Source organism: Apium graveolens, chromosome 4 (assembly GCF_009905375.1).
Source record: "Apium graveolens cultivar Ventura chromosome 4, ASM990537v1, whole genome shotgun sequence".
NCBI lineage: Eukaryota > Viridiplantae > Streptophyta > Magnoliopsida > Apiales > Apiaceae > Apium > Apium graveolens.
Window position 1 is genome coordinate 218146961 of NC_133650.1, and position 20666 is coordinate 218167626.

A 20666-nucleotide genomic window follows, 5' to 3' on the forward strand; every position below is an offset into this window, starting at 1 on the left:
TGTCAGTTAATCTACAGTCATTGTACTTCAAACGAACCACAATTAGCAAGTGAACAGATAGAACCGTTTAGATTAGCTAAGAGGGCTTTTACTGATCTTTTAACTGCTGACAACAAGAAGGGAGTTTTGAGACCCCTTAGAATTCCTTTATCAGTAAAGCAAGCCCTTGTAAATGCTGATTATGAAACCTATTCATTGCTATATCCTGATGTCCAACCCACCAACACACAACAGCCATCAGAACCAACCACCACCCAAACACAGCAACCACAAACATCAGCACATACCAATCAACCATCAGCACATACAGTGAAGCCTTCTTCTTCTAGAGCAAAGAAGATAAAGACTGTACCTCAGACACAACAAAAGAGAATAAAGATGATTCTGATAGATGAATCTGATGATGAGGCACAGGTTCAACCATCAGAACCTGTTGCTGAAGCAGCTGAGGAAGTGTCTCCTCAAAAAACAAAGGAAACTGGGGGTTCTAGGCCCCTCAAAAGGCTTAGAAAGATAAATTCTGATGACAAAGCTCCCAAAGTCTCTCCACCCTTGAAGAGATTGAAGAAATAAAGAGCTAACAGGGACATACCTGAGTCAGATTCAGAGGATGTGGAAGCAGCAGCTAAGGAAGGGGATCAGGAATCTCTGATCCCAAAGGAGCCAATTGTGATTGAATCCCTGCCATCTACACAACCAGAATTTGCTGAAGCCACTGAATTTACACCTCCACTGTCGCCAATTCAAGCTGAAGAAACTGCTCAAGACAGAGTGCCTACACCTTCTATGTCTCCACTTAATGATCCATTACATACAGATGCACCAGGTACAAGTACTGAAATAGATATTCATAACTTGAATGTGCCTGAGGTTCTGTACTTGGAAGCTCCAATCATTCCTCAACAAACTCCACCAGCAACTCCACTGTTAGATGATGATGTCCATGGAGATGAATCTTGTATTGTTTCACATACAATCATTGTATCACAAGATGGTGATACCGAAGATTCTGCAAGTTCTGTGGAAGTAAATACTGACTATACTGGTGAAGCTGCTACGAATGAAAATGCTGATGCAGCTGGTCCTTCAGGACATGCACCTCTCCAAACAGTTGATAAAGTTGAATTGATTAAAACATTTGTGAGAGAGGATGCACCAGAACCTTGGAGTGAAACTAATAGAGGAAGGGAATGGATCAAGGAGTGGAACAAAGTTGATTTTGTTCCTACTACAAATATTCTTGCTGAGCACCTGGCTAAAGCTGATGAGATACTGGTGAATGATGACTTCAAAGCACAGCTCAGAGTTATTGCATTGAGTACCAGGAACCTTCAAGGTCAACACTCAATAACTCAAGCCAAGGTGAACAAAATTCAAGAAACACTGATTCAACAAGACATGAACTTTAAACTGGATAAGAACAGATTTTCAAGCCTGCATTTAGCAGAGTTGAGGCTATTGAGAAAGCTCAGGAGAAACAGCAAGCTCAGATTGCTGAAGTACTAAAGAATCAAGCTTCTCAACAAGTTCAACTAAATGAAATCCAATCTTCAGTGGAACTACTTCTCTCTCTCCTACTACCTGATGATGCCAAAAAGGGGGAGAAGGTGGTTAAGTCCAAATACTCTACTGATTTAGCACTGAAGAAAAAGGATGATGGAAATGATGACCAGGGAAACTCTGAAATGGGTAGAGGTCATGGTCAAGGCAAAGGCTCTTCATTTAGGAAAGCAGGAACTTCTACACAGAGATCAAGCTCTGATGCTGATAAAAGAATAAGTTCTGATAAGCAAGTTTGGATTAAGCCTGATGTTCTGATACAGGGTGAAATTCAAGAATCACAAAAGTTTATGCAGACACTAAGCTCAAGGGGAAGGAAACAACAGTCTACTATCAAGACCCCAAGATACAAAAGCTAGATGAAGAAATTTCAAAAAGACTATTTCTCAAAGATAATCCAGGAATGGACTTTGAAAGTCTGAAGGAAAAAGAAGTCAGACTTAAAGCATAAAATGTCAAATCCAAGTCTAAAGCTTCTATTACTGTAAAGAAACCTCCAAAGCCTAAGGGCATTGTGATTAAAGAGAAGACAAACTCTAAGGCAACCAAATTCAAATCCAAAGCCAAATCACAAGTAGAGGTAGATCCAAGGTTCAAGGGCAAAGCTAAAGTTGATGATTCTGTAAAAATCTATCTGCCAACCATGGATGAACAAGTAAATTCTGATGAAGATACTAGTCTGATTTTAAAGAAGAAGAAGAAGAAGAATATTCAAACAACCTTTGACAGAGCTCATATTGTTCAAGATCAGGACTTAGTAAATTCTGATATTAAAATAAAGCAAGCAACCTCTGACAGAGCTCAAGTTGTCTTGATATCAGAAGATAAAGGAAAGGAAACCTCTGACATTGCTCATGTTAAACCTTCAAAAATACTACTACCTCGGTTTACTAAAGCTCAACAATCTGCTCAATCTATGAAGACTTCAACAAATGTTTTTAAGGGTATATTGCTTCAAGGGAAGGAAGCTAGAGATAAAACAGGATTGGGTAATGCTGATGAGAGAAGAGTAAACAATTCTACCTTAGATCCTACATCTCTTTCTGAACCAGGAGTAGGGACAACTCTAAAAAGATTGAATCAATTGGAGTCTATACAAATGGTCTACCACTCTGTGTTAAAAGAAGATATCATGCTATACTTCATGATAGATGGGAGGGTATTCCAGATAAGAAAGGATGCTATTCGTTTGAAGTACTTTGAAGAATTGCAACATGTGCTATTTCTACTTCAAGCGAAGAACAGATCAACAGATGGTGCTGCCGGTTACTTAAAATCTAATATTCAAAGGCAAAAAAAACTCTACTCTATAAAGTCTGACAGACCATACTATCCTAAGTACAGAGCTCACAATGGAGAACTAGTTGAGATGAAGCCTAATACTGCCAAAATCACTACATTTTTGGGTATTAAGGGACTGGAATTTAATTTGGAGTCTGACAAAGCTTATCTGATCAGATTGGATCAGGAAATAAGGAAATCAAAGATTAATGATCTCAGGGCTGCTATCTTTCAGACATGAGAAGATACAGTTGAACTTAAAAATGCAAAAAGGAGGATGCAGAATGAACTTGAATATGCTGAGAGAACTCTTTTGAAGAACTATCTCAGAACAACTCCTGATATTCGAGAGATCACATACTGAAGTCAAGTCAAGGACTACAACTGTTAAATATTGAAGTATATACAGGCTAAAGCTGATATCGGACTTTAAGGATGGTAAAATCTACAAGGATTGTGAGTTGTAGTTATCTAGTCAAATTCTTATATGCATTTGTACTTAATGTTTTTGACATCATCAAATATCTATTGAACTTGTATATTATGCTAATTTACAAGTTGGAGGAGATTGTTAGATATATTTGCGATGTCATGTCTAATAGTGATTTATGTTTAGTTTTCAGATCTTGACTAACAGGATAAATCATGACTTAACTGGAAATCAATACTTATACTAAAGTCAGAACTTAAGATATCAGAACTTAAGTTATCAGAACTTAAGATATCAGAAGATATTTATCAGAAGATAATATCAGGACTTAAGAAGACATTCAGATAAGGAAGGCGGCTGATTGAAAGGAAAGAAGATCAAGACTAAAACAAGAAGAGATATGCATGGAAAAGAATTCTATGAAGAATAGAAGACTTGGGAGAAAAGATAACTAATTGATATATTTTAGGATACATAATCATATTCGATATTAATTAGAAGATTATCTTGTAACTGTGTGTCTGTAGAAACACAACATAGGGTTTACACTATATGTGTTATCTTAATCGAGAATATTATTCATTATAACCCTAGCCGCTCTCGTGATATTTGTTCATCACTGAGAGAGAACGGTTTTATTGCCATACTATTTTATTAATAAGATTATTCTGTGTTTCGTACTTGTGTTCTTAATTCGATTTGATTGTAGTATACACTGTATTCAACCCCCTTCTACAGTGTATGTGACCTAACAAGACTGTAGTATTTGTTCATCCAAACATCACAGTTTGCATCCTGACCAGCTTCATTAACAATCTTGGCTTATTGAGCTTCAACATATGTCTGGTAGGAAAGCATGAAGGCCTGGTAGTCTTGGTGTGACATGTTGGATGTGAGAAGCTGTTGTGATATTTATGCAAGGCCATCAAGTTGATCAACCACTAGATCATCAATAGTGGAGGGTTGAGCAGCTATTTCTTGTAACCATTGGGAAATGAGATGAGGTTCTTTTGGTTGAGAGGTGGAAGGTCGATTTGTTGGGTGTGAAGGTGATAGGGTAGTAGAACCACCTGTGACAGGAGTCACAGTTTGACTCACAGTTTGACTCACAGTTTGCACTGTGGTTGTGACAGGGTGTTGTTCTCCACTTGTGGTGGGAACCTCTAGTTGAATTGGAGGGGATTTGGATGGGTTACTGTCACGTGCACCAGCCTCAAACCCTTATGCTTCTTGTAGAGCACTGTCATATAAAAGTGATGTACTTGTCTCTCCCATAGCAGGGTCATTGGCAATTGAACTCCTAGCTTCAATTGTTAGTGCAATTTCAGCTAGGGTTTTGAGGGGAGTTGTTCCTGTAACAGGAACCTTCAATGGAATTGGAGAGGATTTAGATAGCTCCCCCTCAGGAGTACTACCCTCAAACCTAATAGCCCGTGAAGGCCAATTTGCACATGAAGGCGCATTAGTAACCACCATGGGGTCTTCAGTGAAAACTGATGAATCCTCCATGTTTGTGACGGTGTCATCAAGGTCTACCCCAACTAGTAGCCTCTCACCATCTAAGTCTGGTGTCTGGGTGGTGAGCAAGGTTTCTTGAACCAAGTCACTTGAGTGGGATTGCACTTGAGAATTAGATTCAAGTGTTGTGTAGGAAGAAGAAATTTTAGAGATAAGAATTTGTTGATCAGAAGTTAGTGTTGGCAGCTCCCCCTGAATAAGTGAGGGAGCTTCAAAAGATGTGCTCTCTTTGTGTGTGTCATCCTTATTTCTCCTTTCATACACTTAAATCTGTTCAATTGTAGGTGCAGACTTTGTACAAGGTGCATCTGGGCTAATGCTCTTTTTAATAGAGACATCCTGTTGAGAGGGTGCCTCTAGAATCTGTATTTGTCCCTTATTTACAACTACATCCTTTTGAGAGGATGTAGAGGTGCCTAGAGTGGTCAACTCAGTTGGCTTTACCTTCTTTGGATTTCTGACCAAGGGTGACTCTTTTGGTGTATCATCCTCACCACTCTCATTTATACTAGGAAGTGCCTGCTTTCTCTTCTTTTTACCCACTTTATCCTTTTGAGAGGATGAAGTGGTTGGATTCCTAACAACTACAGGTATAGAAGAAGTGGTCTCAGCATTGGAAGGCCCCTGTTGGTATTCCTGTGTTTGTACTTCCACAGGTTCAGGGACCATTGTTGTACTAGGTTGTTCAATATTTGTTCTCATGTCAGGCATGTGGTAAGGATAAGTCTTAAATCTCTCCAACATGAATGAATTTAATTTAAGGCCTACATGTACCTTATTCTTAGTAATAAGTGATCCAAATAGAATTTTGGATACCTGTTTACAGTTTCTTATTAGTGACTTATCTACACCATCTAGCATATGTATGTCATTTACTTTATAGTTTAAAGCAGACATAATAAATCTAGGATGAAAAATTTCTTTACCTCTAGATGTCAATGGCATTGTTAGCATGGTGCTCAATTCCTCCAAGATGTAGTGTCCTACATTGATCTGTTTGTTGTTAGCCATGAGTAGACCAGCTTCTGGACAACACTTGAAATGTTGTCAAATCCAGACTTTCTGCATATGAATGCCCTCACTGTTGAGTCAAATAGAAAGGACCATTCCCTCCTCAGGTTCATTTTATTCAGGATTGCTAGATTAATCCTTTCAGAATAATTGATAAAGTCCATGAATTCATAAAGCTCCTCCTGAGTTGGAACCTCCACCAGCTTGTCAGTAGGAATGTCCAAAGCCATGTTGACATTATTCTCAAAAATCTCCACCTGTTGGCCCATGATTTGACAGTTTATCATAATTGATGCAGCCTGATTCTCATTTACAACTGTCCTTGTCACAACTGTATTCCAGAAATCCATTAGAACATCCAAGTAAAGCACATGATTTGCAGTAAGAGCCCCTACAAAGTAAGTTTCAGAATGAAACTTCACAAAGCTTTTGAAAGCTTCAGGAGCTTGATTTGTATCTAGAAATACAAGAAAGTTGGTTTCTTTTGGGATAAAGTGTACAACAGTGTTTGAGGCCATTGATAAGAGTATGAAGTTTAGTGGGTAAAAGAAATTTAGAGAGAAGGGGTTCAAACGAGAGAGAAATCAGTTTGGATTTGAAAATTAGGTTACTTTAGAGTTCTCAAGAGCGTAAAAACTGTATGTAGAGATGTCTGGGTATTTATAGTAAAAGGAAATGACTTATCGAGAACTAAAAAATAAACGTTTGGAATTTGCTTATCAAGAAGTCATATTTTTAAAATAAAATACATATCGATATGTCATATGTCGGAGTCTTATCGAGAACTAGAAAAAGACTTATTGAGTTTTAAATAAATACCCAGTTTGTCCAAAATGGACTGAATTGTTTCCAATTTTTATTTGAGTAGATCAAAATAATATTAGAATAAATTTACCAAAAGTATTTTACTAAAATAATTTATTAAATAAAATTATTTTAGTTCTGAGTTATTGATAAGTCTAAAATGTACTTGTAGAGAACTCTGTGATTTAACACTTATAGAGAACTCTACAATGACTTATCAATAAGTCATAACGAAGCTTATCGAGAAGTCCCTCGAGAAGTCAGAAAATTGACCTATCGAGAACTCACTCGAGAAGTCTTAAAAATGACTTGTCGATAAGTCAATTAGACTTATCGAGAACTCAGTTCTCTCCAAATCAACATTTAGATAGTTTTCTTAGAATTTGAAAAATTCCAAGCTAAATGAAAATAAAATAAAAAATAAATATGCAGAGAAATATGAAATATTTATAATTCATATTCCAGTTAATTTCCAATTAAATCAAATTAGTTTTGATTAACTAGAAATTAATCAGTTGCAAAATATTTAGTTGAGTTCTTGCCTTAGGATGAAGAATTTAACATGCCTATTTCACCAACAAGTCTAGTGAAAGTTGCTGCATCCAAAGGTTTAGTTAAAATGTCAGCTAACTATTTTTTTGTTGGAACAAAGATTAGCTCAATGGCACCATTTACAACATGTTCTCCAATAAAATGGTACCTTACATCAATGTGCTTTGTCCTAGAATGGTTAACTGGATTAGCTACAAAAGATATAGAACTAGTATTAACACACATAATTGGAATTTTTTAATACTAGGCCATAATCTATTAGTTGATTTCTAATCCAAAGCACTTGAGCATGGCAACTTGCAACAGTTATATATTCAACCTCAGCTATGGAAGTTGACACAGATTGTTATTTCTTACTGAACCAGGATACAAGTCTTTTCCCAAGAAACTGATAGCTTCCACTAGTGCTCTTTCTGTCAACCCTGCATCCAGTAAAATTTGCATCTGTGTATCCAACAACTTCAACACCAGTTCCCGTAGGATAACATAGTCCCAAGTTTGGAGTCCCCTTTAAGTATCCGAAAATCCTCTTCACAGCCATCATATGTGATTCTTTTGGATTTGCTTGAAATCTTGCACACAGACAAGTAGCAAACATGATATCAGGTCTACTTGCAGTTAAGTACAACAAACATCCGATCATTCCTCTATAGCTTGAAATATCTACACTTTTGCCCTTTTTGTCTTCATCCAACTTTGTAGATGTAGACATAGGTGTAGATGCAGGTGAACAATCAACCATGCCAAACTTTTTCAATAGATCTTCGACATACATAGTTTGGCTGATGAAGATTGTTAGGTAATGAATTACACACAAGGGGGGTGAATGTGTTTTTTTGTTTTTATGCTTTTCTTGAAGTATTTATGGTTTGAACAAAGTAAATGTAAATCTTGCAGTGATATGTGTTACTACTGAATTTAAGCATGCAATAATAGTGAACACATATCTTTCAAAACTCACTTAATTTATATTAAAAATTAGGAATGTTTTGCTACAAAATTTCTAGGCTCTTTGTTGATGATAAGTGGCATTTTATACCACTTAGAACGTCTTATAATGGCTTGAATTGATGTCTTAAAATCAAGTGTTTTGTGTATTTGATGCGTTTTTCTAGTATTTATGCATTTCAGGGTATTACTTGCATTTGTGGGGAGATTTCATCAAGAATAAGCCTTAGTATGTGTTTGGCATTACGAGTGGGAAGATAGGAGCAGAATGCAGCAGAGAACGGGAGCAAAATAATTAATTTTCCAGTAAGGTGCTGGGCGCTCCCTCAGCCTGGCTGAGCGGTCGCTCAGGAAGCTGGGCGCCCGCTCAGGATTACTGGACGTCCGCTTAGAGGCGCGAATTAAAAATATGATTTTTAGAGTTCTTGTTCTGCTGGACTTCTAACTTCTTAGATGGCTGGGTTTTGTGGGGCTTCTATATCAGTAGTTTTTAGAGATGTTTCACGTGTGTTGAATCGTGGTATTAATTGAGGAGCAAGGAGATAAAGAAGAAGACCGTTTTAGTACACCGCAACGAAGAGGGAGCATAGTTTCCTGTGATTCTTTTATTCGTTGTAACAGTGGATGCTAGTTTTCTTTACTTTGAACCTAATTACTCTTGTGACGTACTCTGGTTTAATATAAGTAGTTTTATTAATTATTCTCGTGTGTTATTATCATGTTTTCATATGAACCCATGGTGACGATGAGTTCAATCATGGGCTAATCGTGATCATGGGGTCGTAACGGATTTGCTATGGAATTCTTTAGTTAGTTGTTTAATACCTTAGTGTGTGATGATTGTATGATATCTAGTATTGGTTGTGCTTATTCGTCTTATGTGCATCGCGAACATATAAGATAGCGTGTTAATCTCTATTAAAGCGACGGTGGATCTTAAGGTTTAGAACTTGCCATGCTAGCATAGGTTCATGTATGTGTATGCATGATTAGTGGGTAGCTCTAACCGTTTTACTTGCCCTGTATAATCATAAGGAATAACTTATACTTAAATCGTTATATTGTCAAATTCTGTAGACATATAGGGTCTCCACATAATTGATGACTATTCAACTTCTATCTTAATTGTGGATGTTTGGTAGAATGGTATTGGTATAACGAAAGTTGGCTTTTATCAGTTTAGTGTTGTTCGATTAATTTCATCACTGTTACATGATAAGGGTAATAATAATAACTATTGAAGGAAGTAGTAATGAAGTTATGATCTCATGTGTGTTTAATATTGTTAATTCAAGTGTCTGTTAAGTATTTAATTCTCGTAGTTAATTCTAGTTAATAATTAGTTAATCAATTCTATGTGTTATTGTCTTAACATTGAGAAGTGATCATACATTGGTGAGTAGGTGTTAATTGAGCATAATTAGTCCGAGTCTCTGTGGGAACGAACTAGAAAGTATTCTATATTACTTGCGAATGCGTATACTTGCGTGTATTATTAGCACGTGTTTTCCGCCCTGATAAGTTTTTGGCGCCGCTGCCGGGGACTCGGCGTAATTGTTTAGTTTATGTACTTACCATCAGTGGTCATTAGGACTCATTGATTAAGACGTGTTACTTGTTATTTTTGGTTATGTTTCAGGTACTTTAGCGAGCGTTTATGCAAACACGTTCTCGTACTCGCAAGAGGACTTTAGATACGGCTGAGGAAACAGACTCAGTTCTTGATATTCCGGAGAAGATACATTTTGAAGATTCGGATAAAGAGAGTGAGCAGAAAGAACCAGTAATCATGGGTGATCGTATAGTTCCGGCAGATCCAGCTCTTATGGACTTTTCTCGGCCTAAAATTGACGACATTCAGTCAAACATCCTTCATGGACCAACAGAATCTATGTGTGAAGCTTGGGAGCACTACAAGGAGATGTTGAGAAAGTGTCCACATCATGGTATGCCTGACTGGATGGTGATCACTGGTTTCTATAATGGTTTGGGGGCCCAATCTCGGCCCATGCTCGATGCAGCAGCTGGAGGCGCTTTGTGGGCCAAAAGCTATACTGAGGCTTATAATCTTATTGAAACTATGGCTGCAAATGAGTATCAAAACCCAACTCAAAGGATGATGCCTGGGAAGGTAGCAGGTTTTTTAGGAAGTTGATGCAGCTACAGTTATTGCAGCGCAGCTCCAAGCGCTGTCTATGAAGGTCGATTCTTTAGCCATCTATGGAGTCAATCAGATAGCTATGGTCTGTGAGCTTTGTGCAGGTTCTCATGCTACGGATCAGTGTTCTCTTGTTAATGAATCTATTCAGTATGTGAACAATTATCAGCGACCGCAGCAGCCTGTGCCAGCTACTTATCATCCTAACAACAAAAATCATCCCAATTTCAGCTGGAGCAATACTCAGAATGCTATTCAGCAACCATATCAGCAAGGCGTAAGTAAATAGTTTAATCCACCTGGATTCCAGCAACCACAGCAGTATGCTCAAAGGCAATCATATCCTCAACAAGGAGGTGTTGCTCCACCTTCTAGTGCTGATTTCGAGGAACTCAAGCTGTTGTGCAAAAGTCAGGCTATTTCTATCAAGACTTTGGAAAATCAAATCGGTCAAATAGCCAATACAGTGCTCAATCGTCAACCTGACACACTTCCCACTGATACTGAAGTGCCAGGCAAGAAGGAAGCTAAATAGCAAGTCAAGGCTATTACCTTAAGGTCTGAAAAAGTTGCTGATGCTGAAAAAGTAAAAGACGGAGAAGCTGAAGTTGGTGATGAAGAGAAGAAAAAGGAGAAAGCGGCGGAACCAAGGAAGACTACTGTTGAACACACTCTGCCTAAGGGTAATACAGGGGAGAAACAACTCTATCCGCCACCACCTTTCCCTAAGACGTTGCAACAACAAAAACTGGATAAGCAGTTCGGTAAGTTCCTGGAGGTGTTCAAGAAACTTCACATCAACATACCTTTCGTTGAGGCTCTGGAGCAAATGCCTAGTTATGCGAAATTCATGAAGAGTATTCTTTCAAGGAAGGTGAAACTGGATGACCTTGAGACCGTTGCTCTAACGGAGGAGTGCAGTGCTGTGCTGCAATAGAAATTACCTCCAAAGCTTAAAGATCCAGGTAGTTTCACCATTCCTTGTACCATTGGCAAGTTGTCTTTTGATAAATGCCTGTGCGATTTGGGAGCAAGCATCAATCTAATGCTGTTGTCTATCTTCAAAAAGTTGAATGTGCCTGATCCAAAGCCCACCTACATGTCTCTATAATTGGCTGATCGTTCTATTAGATATCCATGAGGCATAGTGGATGACGTGTTAGTAAAGGTGGATAAGCTCTTCTTCCCTGCAGACTTTGTCATTTTGGATTTCGAGGAAGATAAGAAGATCCCCATAATCTTGGGAAGACCTTTCTTGGCTACAGGACGTACCTTGATAGATGTGCAGAAAGGTGAACTTACTATGAGGGTGCAGGATCAGGATGTGCCTACAGAAGACGAGGAGTACTTAAAGGTGGATTTAATTGAGTCTGCGGTAACTTCAGAACTTGATCAAATGCTAATGTCTGACGTATTAGAGAAATCCTTAGTAGGGGAGTTTGACAGTGATGATGAGGATGGAAATGAGCAACTACAATATCTAAATGCTTCTCCTTGGAGACGAAAGCTAGACATGCCATTTGAATCTCTTGGTACTTCTGACCTCAAAAATGCTGAAGGAAAGCTCAAACCATCTATTAAGGAAGCACCTACTTTGGAGCTTAAACCATTGCCTGAACCCTTGAGATATGCATTTTTAGGTGATGCATCTACTTTACCTGTTATTATTACATCTGACCTTTCAGGTAGTGAGGAGGACAAGCTCTTGAGGATTCTGGGAGAATTCTAATTGGCTATTGGATGGACTATAGCAGATATCAAAGGGATCAGCCCTTCGTACTGTATGCATAAAATTCTGCTAGAAGAAGGTAGTAAGTCAACTGTTGAGCAACAGCGATGACTTAATCCTATCATGAAAGAAGTGGTGAAAAAAGAGATTCTGAAGTGGCTGGATGCAGGAATCATATATCCTATTTCTAAAAGTTTTTGGGTGAGCCCCGTGCAATGTATACCTAATAAATGAGGTATTATTGTGGTAGTAAATGAGAAGAACGAGCTCATCCCCACTCGAACAGTCACAGGATGGAGGGTATGAATGGATTATAGAAAGTTGAACAAGGCCACGAGAAAGGATCACTTCCCTCTTCCATTTATTGATCAGATGCTTGACAGGTTGGCCGGTCATGAGTATTATTGTCTTCTAGATGGCTATTCGGGGTATAATCAGATTTGCATTGCACCAGAGGATCAAGAAAAGACTACCTTCACTTGTCCATTTGGCATATTCACTTTTCGCAGAGTTTCGTTTGGCTTATGTGACGCACCTGCCACTTTTCAGAGATGTATGATGGCTATATTCTCTGATATGATTGGAAATAATGTCGAAGTGTTCATGGACGACTTCTCCATCTTTGGACATTCGTATGATGAATGTTTGAATAATCTTCGTTCGGTGCTCAAAAGGTGTGTGGAAACTAATTTGGTGCTCAATTGGGAAAAATGTCACTTTATGGTGCGTGAAGGCATTATTCTTGGGCATAAGGTCTCTAACAAGGGTCTTGAGGTGGACAAAGCCAAGGTGGGAGTCATTGAAAATCTTCCACCCCTACTTCTGTGAGAGGAATCCGTAGTTTTCTTGGTCATGCGGGTTTTTATCGGCGTTTCATTAAGGACTTCTCGAAGATATTTAAGCCATTGTGCAACTTGCTCGAGAAGGATGTGCCTTTCAAATTTGATGATGAATGCTTGGCGGCATTCGAGACTCTCAAGAAGATTTTGATAACAGCACCGGTTATTACGACACCTGATTGGATAGAGCCTTTTGAGATGATGTGTGATGCGAGTGATTATGCGGTGAGAGCAGTTCTTGGGTAGCGCAAGAATAATATTTTTCATGTGGTCTACTATGCTAGTAAGACTCTAAATGGAGCTCAAATGAACTACACTACTACTGAGAAGGAGCTCTTGGCTATAGTCTTTGGTTTCGAAAAATTTTGATCTTATCTGCTTGGGACAAAGGTGACAGTATTCACTGATCATACGGCCATTCGCTATTTAGTTGCCAAGAAGGATTCGAAGCCTAGACTTATTCGTTGGGTGCTCTTGCTCTAGGAATTTGAGTTAGAGATCAAGGATCAAAAAGGTACTGAGAATCAAGTAGCTGACCATCTCTCTAGATTGGAGAATCCTGATTCTACTTCACATGATAAGACATTGATCAACAAATCTTTTTCGGATGAGCAGTTGTTCGCAGTTCAGAAGGAAGAGCCATGGTTCGCAGATATTGTGAACTATCTTGTCAGCAATATAATGCCTCCTAATATGATACAGCTCAAAAGAAGAAGTTTCTGCATGAGGTGAAGTGGTACATGTGGGATGAACTGTATTTGTTTAGACAAGGAGCTGACCAGATCATCAGGAAATGTATCCCATTCTGTGAGACGGAGGGGATATTACGAGACTGCCACTCCACAGTTTATGGTGGGCATTATGGTGGTGAAAAGACAGCAGCTCGTATACTGCAAGCAGGTTTTTTCTGGCCTACTTTGTTTAAGGATGTACATCAATTCGTTTTAAGGTGTGATCGTTGCCAAAGAGTGGGGAATCTTACGAGGGAGGATGAGATGCTGTTAAATGTGATGCTTGAAGTCGAGGTTTTTGATGTTTGGGGAATCGATTTAATGGGACCATTTGTCTCATCCTGTAATAATCAGTACATCTTGCTGGCAGTCGATTATGTCTCAAAATAGGTAGAAGTCAAGGCTCTACCGACGAATGATGCAAAGGTAGTGTTGAATTTTCTTCATAAGCAGATTTTCACAAGGTTTGGAATGCCACGAGTAATCATAAGTGATGAGGGGTCATATTTCTGCAACCGTAAGTTCACTTCTATGATGCAGCGCTACAATGTGAATCATCGTGTGGCTACTACCTATCATCCACAAATGAATGGTCAAGCGGAAGTGTCTAATAGAGAGATCAAGCGCATTCTAGAGAAAGTTGTTTGCTCGTCAAGGAAGGATTGGTCTTTAAAGCTCGATGAAGCTGTCTGGGCTTATAGAATAGCATACAAGACTCCACTGGGAATGTCCCTGTTTCAACTTGTTTATGGTAAGGGATGTCATTTACCTGCGGAGCTTGAGCATAAGGCTTATTGGGCGTTGAAGAAGTTGAACCGTGATCTAGATGCAGCTGGGAAGAAGAGAATGCTTCAGTTAAATGAACTTGATGAATTTCGACTCCAATTGTACGAGAACAACAAAATGTACAAGGAAAAAGTGCAAAGGTGGCACGATAGGAAGCTATATCCTAAGTCATTTGTGCCGAGACAACAAGTTCTTTTATTCAACTCTCGTCTTTAACTTTTTCCTGGAAAGTTGAAATCAAGGTGGTCTGGACCTTTTATTGTCAAAACTGTGTTTTCACATGGAGCGGTGGAGATTTTTGAGAATGATCCGGGCCAAGCATTCAAGGTTAATGGTCAGCATTTGAAGCATTACTTTGGGGACACGACAAACCGGGAAGTGGTTAGTGTCGTTTTATTGTCAACTTGAGCAAGGTACGCTATGTCAAGCTAATGACGTAAAAGAAACGCTTTTTGGGAGGCAACCCAAGATTTGTTGTTATAGGAACCCTTAGAAATCAGTAACCTATCAAAAACACAAAATAATCAGAAAAAAAGGGCAAAAATTTTTTATTTTCCAGTCACTATATGGGCGCCCGCTCAGCTTTGCTGAGCGGCCGCTCAGGATGCTGGGCGCCCGCGCAGCTTTGCTGAGCGGCCGCTCAGCCCCCGAATTCCTGAATTTTGTTTAGCCTTATAAACATAAAAAAAATCAGAAAATAAAAAAAATAAAAACACAGCCCACTGCCCACGAATCCTTTTCCCATAAACCCATATTTTTAACCCTCAACCCCACTCCTAATCAAATTTTAACCCTAATCTTTACCCTATATATACATACAACTATTCCATATACTCCCCCATACACTTTCAACCATAAAACTCTCTCCCATATTCCAAAAGACAAGTCTTAAACACTTTTTCTGAGTTTCAATGGCACCCAAGAGATCCAGGACTATTGATAGCAGCAGCACTGTTCCTACTGCTGATTCTTTGAGGGGTACTGTTGCGAGACCTCGTTTGTTTGATAGGGCTGCTGAGGAGGAGTATACTAGGCTTCTGGGTAAACCGATTTTGAAGGAGAGGGGATTCTTACCATCGGGGAGGGATGGTGAGTTGTTGCCGATGATTGCTGAAAAGAGTTGGATTTCTTTTTGTGAGTCGCCGGAGGCGGTTCCGATGAGCGTGGTTCACGAGTTCTATGCAAATGCAAAGGCTGAAAAGAATGGGTTATCTGTTGTGCGTGGGCTAATGGTGGATTATCATCCTGAGGCGGTTTGCCGTGTGATTGGGCAGCGATAGCGGAACCCCACGGAGGAGAATTGGAATGAGAAGCCCGCCGAGGAGTTTGATTTGGATTTGATTTGTGCTACTCTCTGTCAACCGGGCACGGTTTGGAAGTTCAAGACTGAGACTAATGAGTATCGTTCTTTTCCGGCGATTGCGATGAATAGGTATGCCCGTGCATGGAATGCCTTTATTTATGCTAATATTCTGCCTACTTCACATGCACATGAGGTTACAGTTGAGCGAACAAGGTTGTTATGGGGACCTTGGTGAGTTCATCTATCAAAGAATTCTGAAATTTTTGAGGGGAGCGAAGCACATGAACATCCCTTATGCATCTACTGTCACGAAGCTATGCTGAGCAGTGGGAGTTCATTGGCTTTCTCACGAGCAGTTGCAGATGCCGGCCACTCCTATTGATTCAGGGACTTTGAATGCGATGCAGGAGTGGACGGGTGGAGAGCCCGAGGAGCTTGGGCTGGGTTATCATCTTCCAAGAGGACCTTTAGCAGCTGGTGCTACCAGGGCTAGGCCGGGCGTGATGAGGCAGGCTCTTCTAGAGCTCAGGAGGGTGCTGGGATGGCTGATGCCCAGTATAGGAGGTTGTCGAGGAGGATGAACGCTATGTACGAGACATAGAGTAGGTTTGCTCAGGAGCTCACCCTTGCACTTGGGACTGCTTTTAGAGGCCTTGGAGCTGACATCCAGTGGCCCGTTTTTGGTGAGGACTCTGCTTATCCGCCTCCTGATACTCCACCCTTTGAGGGTGATGATGATGATTTATCCGAGTGGGTATACCCTGTGTTCCTTTCTACTACCTTCACTGGGGATCGTGAAGATTTTAAGTTTGGGGGTGGTAGTTAAGGAATATTTTTGTGTGTGTGTCATATAGTTGCATATGCATAATAGTTAGTTCATATAATTGCATATTTTTGCCATATAGTTTTTTTATTTTATAGCTTTATTTATCATGTCATGTAGCTCATGCATGTACCATGACCCCTTTTGCGTTGCTTTACCAATTGATTTGTGATATTGATGCGAGTGTGGTGATAGCGTTAGAGTGATGTTGAGTCGTAGGATGACATGCATGCTAGAAACACTTGTAATTTTACTAAGTCTTAGAGAATGCTTAAGGACTAGATTGTTGTCATGGTTTGATGGTTTTTGAGGTTAATCTATTGATTATGCTTAGAATATATAATAGGTTCTTAATGATAAAAGGCATGAAAAGAAAACATTGGAGTAAAAATTGGAATTCATTGCTAATTGTGGCTAGGCGTCAAATGGCTAGTAGCCGGCTCATATTTTTATGCGAGTAGTCTAGGGTTGAGCAAGATGGAATGAAATGCACTTGCTCAGAAATGTGAAAAAAAAGAAAAAAAAGAATAAGAATAAGAAAAAAAAAGAAAAAAAAATGTAAAAAGTTAATGCATAATTGATCACGAGTGGGCTCTTTGGTATTCGAGTTATTAAGTTCTTAGGGGACTTTGTGCCTAGTGACCTAAGGCTTTTATAGTCTAGGATCCGCTAACCTAACGCTCGCTAAATGGATGCCATTGTATAAGTTTTTTGTGGACCTCACTCATTGCACTGTCAAATAACTATTTGTTGTTGTGTTGAATAGAAAGCATGATTCCGTAATAAGCTCCAGTAATCTTGAAGTGTTTAAGTCATTCTGTGCCTAGAATTTATTTTTAGTATAATCATGTGATTACCTTGAGGATAGTCGAGTTATGATAATTGATCTAGTTTCGAAGCATATCTGTTAAGCATCAACACACACCACATTTCTGGTTGTATGTTAGTTTGCATGATTTGATTGATCTTTATCCGCCTAATTGCATTTGTTGAGATGTCATAAGTTGGTTGGTTTGGTCATAGTGAGGGGGATCGCTGCATTTCATATAGATTGCATTCATGCATATTTTTGTTTTGTTTTTGAGTCTGTGACGCTTGAGGACAATCATCGATTTAAGTTTGGAGGTGTGATAAGTGGCATTTTATACCACTTAGAACATCTTATAATGGCTTGAATTGATGTCTTGAAATCAAGTATTTTATGTATTTGATACGTTTTTCTAGTGTTTGTGCATTTCAGGGTATTACTTGCATTTGTGGGGAGATTTTATCAAGAATAAGCCTCAGAATGTGTTTGACATTGCGAGTGGGAAGATAGGAGCAGAATGCAGCAGAGAACGGGAGCAAAATAATTAATTTTCTAGTAAGGTGCTGGGCGCCCGCTCAGCCTGGCTGATGTAATAACCCCAATTTTTGAGAAATTTTGAAACCCTTATGAATAGTGTTTTTGCTGAACGAGAAAACTTTTCATGCCACACTATGTAGGGGTTCTGATATGGATATTCTGAGATTTTATTAGTACTTTATATGGAATATAAGTGTATGTAAAGATCGTCAGAATCCAATTCCGAACACTTTGATTTTTCCCGGAAATCCACAAGATACGGAGAGAATTGAGTATAAGGTAACAGGATAAAAAGGATTTAAATTAAAGGATTATAATAAAGGATCATAAAAAGGAATATAATGTATTGAGAAAGGTTAAGGGAACCTAAGTAATAAGATCCCGGGTATGATCCTTCAAACGATAAACGAGAACGAAAGTTAAGCGAACCGTATAACAGATCAGCGGTCATTAGGCAAACGATTAGGAAGTTAATCAAAGGGATTAATGGGAATGATGTCATCCAACCAATAGAAAGAAGACAAGGAAGGAAGGATGACATCATGAGGATGAGGTAAGCATGACATGGGAAGGAAGGAGGTGTGGTTGAATAAGAACCACACAAATTCAAGGGCAAGGTAGTAATTTGCTAAATCAAATACAAAAAAAAACCAAGCAACCAAGCCAAGCAAAAACCATTTTCATCAAAAATCAAAAGCAACCAAGGCTTGTTCATGAAGCTCTCGGGTGGTTTCTTAAGAAATGGGAAGTCCAAGCTCCTCCACTTGTTATTTTCCAAGGTAATTATCCTAGCTCCTCCTAGTTAAGTTACATACTTCCTATAAGTTTAAGCTTCTAATTCCAAGCCAATCTTTTTCTATAAATCATCAAAGAAGATGGTGAATAGTGTTTTCAAGAACTAAAATTTGTGTTCTTGAAGTTTTGTTTAGATTAAGCTTGGTTAAGGGCTTTAAAGGTGATTCCAAGCCATCCTCTTGATTCTCCACTCTCCAAGGAAGGTATAAACTACAAACCCTAGCTTTAGTTTTGAGTAATTAGGATTGAATGTGTTTGATATAGCATATGTGAGGCATGATGCTTGATTGGTTGAAGTTTGGTTGAGTTTGTAGAGATTAGTTGGTTTTGTTGTATTGTTGGAGTTGTAAATCTTGGTAATTAGTTAAAGAACCTAAGTAAAGCTTTTAGTTCATGTGAGGAATAAGTATAAATGGTTAATATGGATTTGTTGGGGTTGTTATGATGTGATAAGGATGGATATTGGTTGTATGATTGATTTGGGGTTGATTTGTGGTTGGTATCGAGTGGTTTAAAAAATTGGAAATCGCGTAAACATAGCCGTCGTAACGGTCGATTTTCTTTGGACTGTTTTTGTGCATAGCATTAGGACCCGAGAACCCCCTGCTAGATTGTGACCACTGCCATGTTTAGATAGCTCATGTTACGAGCTTCGTTTTGATATGTAGTTCGTCCGATTCCGATTTACGGTTTAGGAGAAACGACCGTTTCAAGTAACGGCGTTTCGCGGACGAAACTTTTTCCCTCGCCTTACTTTGGAATGTAGGTTAAAGACCAAAAAGGGTGAATTAATGTATGAAACATTTATGGTAAGTGTGTTAGGCAGTTGGTAAGTCATTCGCGAAGGAATCGCTTTAAAACTCGTAAAGGTTAAATTATTAAAAATGGTGGAGCCGAGGGTACCCGAGTGACTTAAGCGAATCGGTGAGCGCAAAACTAGCATTAGAGTCTAAGTTAGTTAAATCATAGATTTACAAGTGATTTTGCTTTAATTCCAACTTACTTGTTGTTTATAGGTTATCAGACTCGTCCCGAGCCTTTCTCACCCCCAAGTCGCTCAGGCAAGTATTCTATCCGTTATACTGTTGTTGTGATGTAAATATATGTATATGCATTATCTTGTGATATTGCATGATTGGTTATTTAGCAAATTCTTGCGATATATTGTAGCATGTGATATGGTATATATGCATGCCTGTTTCATATTCTTGAAATATATATCTGTTGGTTCAGTTGATAATACCTATGCTAGAGGATAGCGGTATCTTGCATATACCCTTAGTATAGGGACTCAAAGGTGAAAATATTTTCTAAAACCGGGAGTCGAGGATCCCGAGTAGATTTTGTATATATATGGATATGGATATATATATATATATTTATATATATATATGGTCATAGTTTTCAAAACTATAAATCGAATAAGGTTTATTCGATAACTTTAACTTTATTTTATTATTGAATATTATTTTGAATATTCATTCGAGGACTTATGACTCCTTTTACTTTATTAATGAATATTATTTTGAATATTCATTCGAGGGCTTATGACTCTTTTATTTTATTTATTGAATATTATTTGAATATTCATTTGAGGATCTATGACTCCGATTATTTGCTGAGATATATTCTTTATTTTATTAAAGAATAAGATGTCAATAATCAAACTTATTTTCGATTATTCAAATAAAGATAATACTTTCATATAAGTATATCTTTGGTTATTTAATACTCGTTTCAAGTATAAATTTTAATACTTCTACTTCAATTATTTTTATAAAGATTATTCTTTATGGGAATATTATTTAATTAATAATATTCAGATATTTTCTAATATTCTGGGGACTGATTTACTTTATTAAATCAGCCTTACTCCAAACACTCTTTAAAGTGTTTTCGAGTCTTCAAAATGATTTTTAAAAGTCAGAGCGGATCCCAAAACTCATTTTTATATTTAAGATCTTCCTTTTAAAAGGGGATTTAAATACTCGCTCAAAACCTGGGGAATCCGGCTCTGTGGTGTATTTTATATTCGCAACGAGGTTGCAGATTT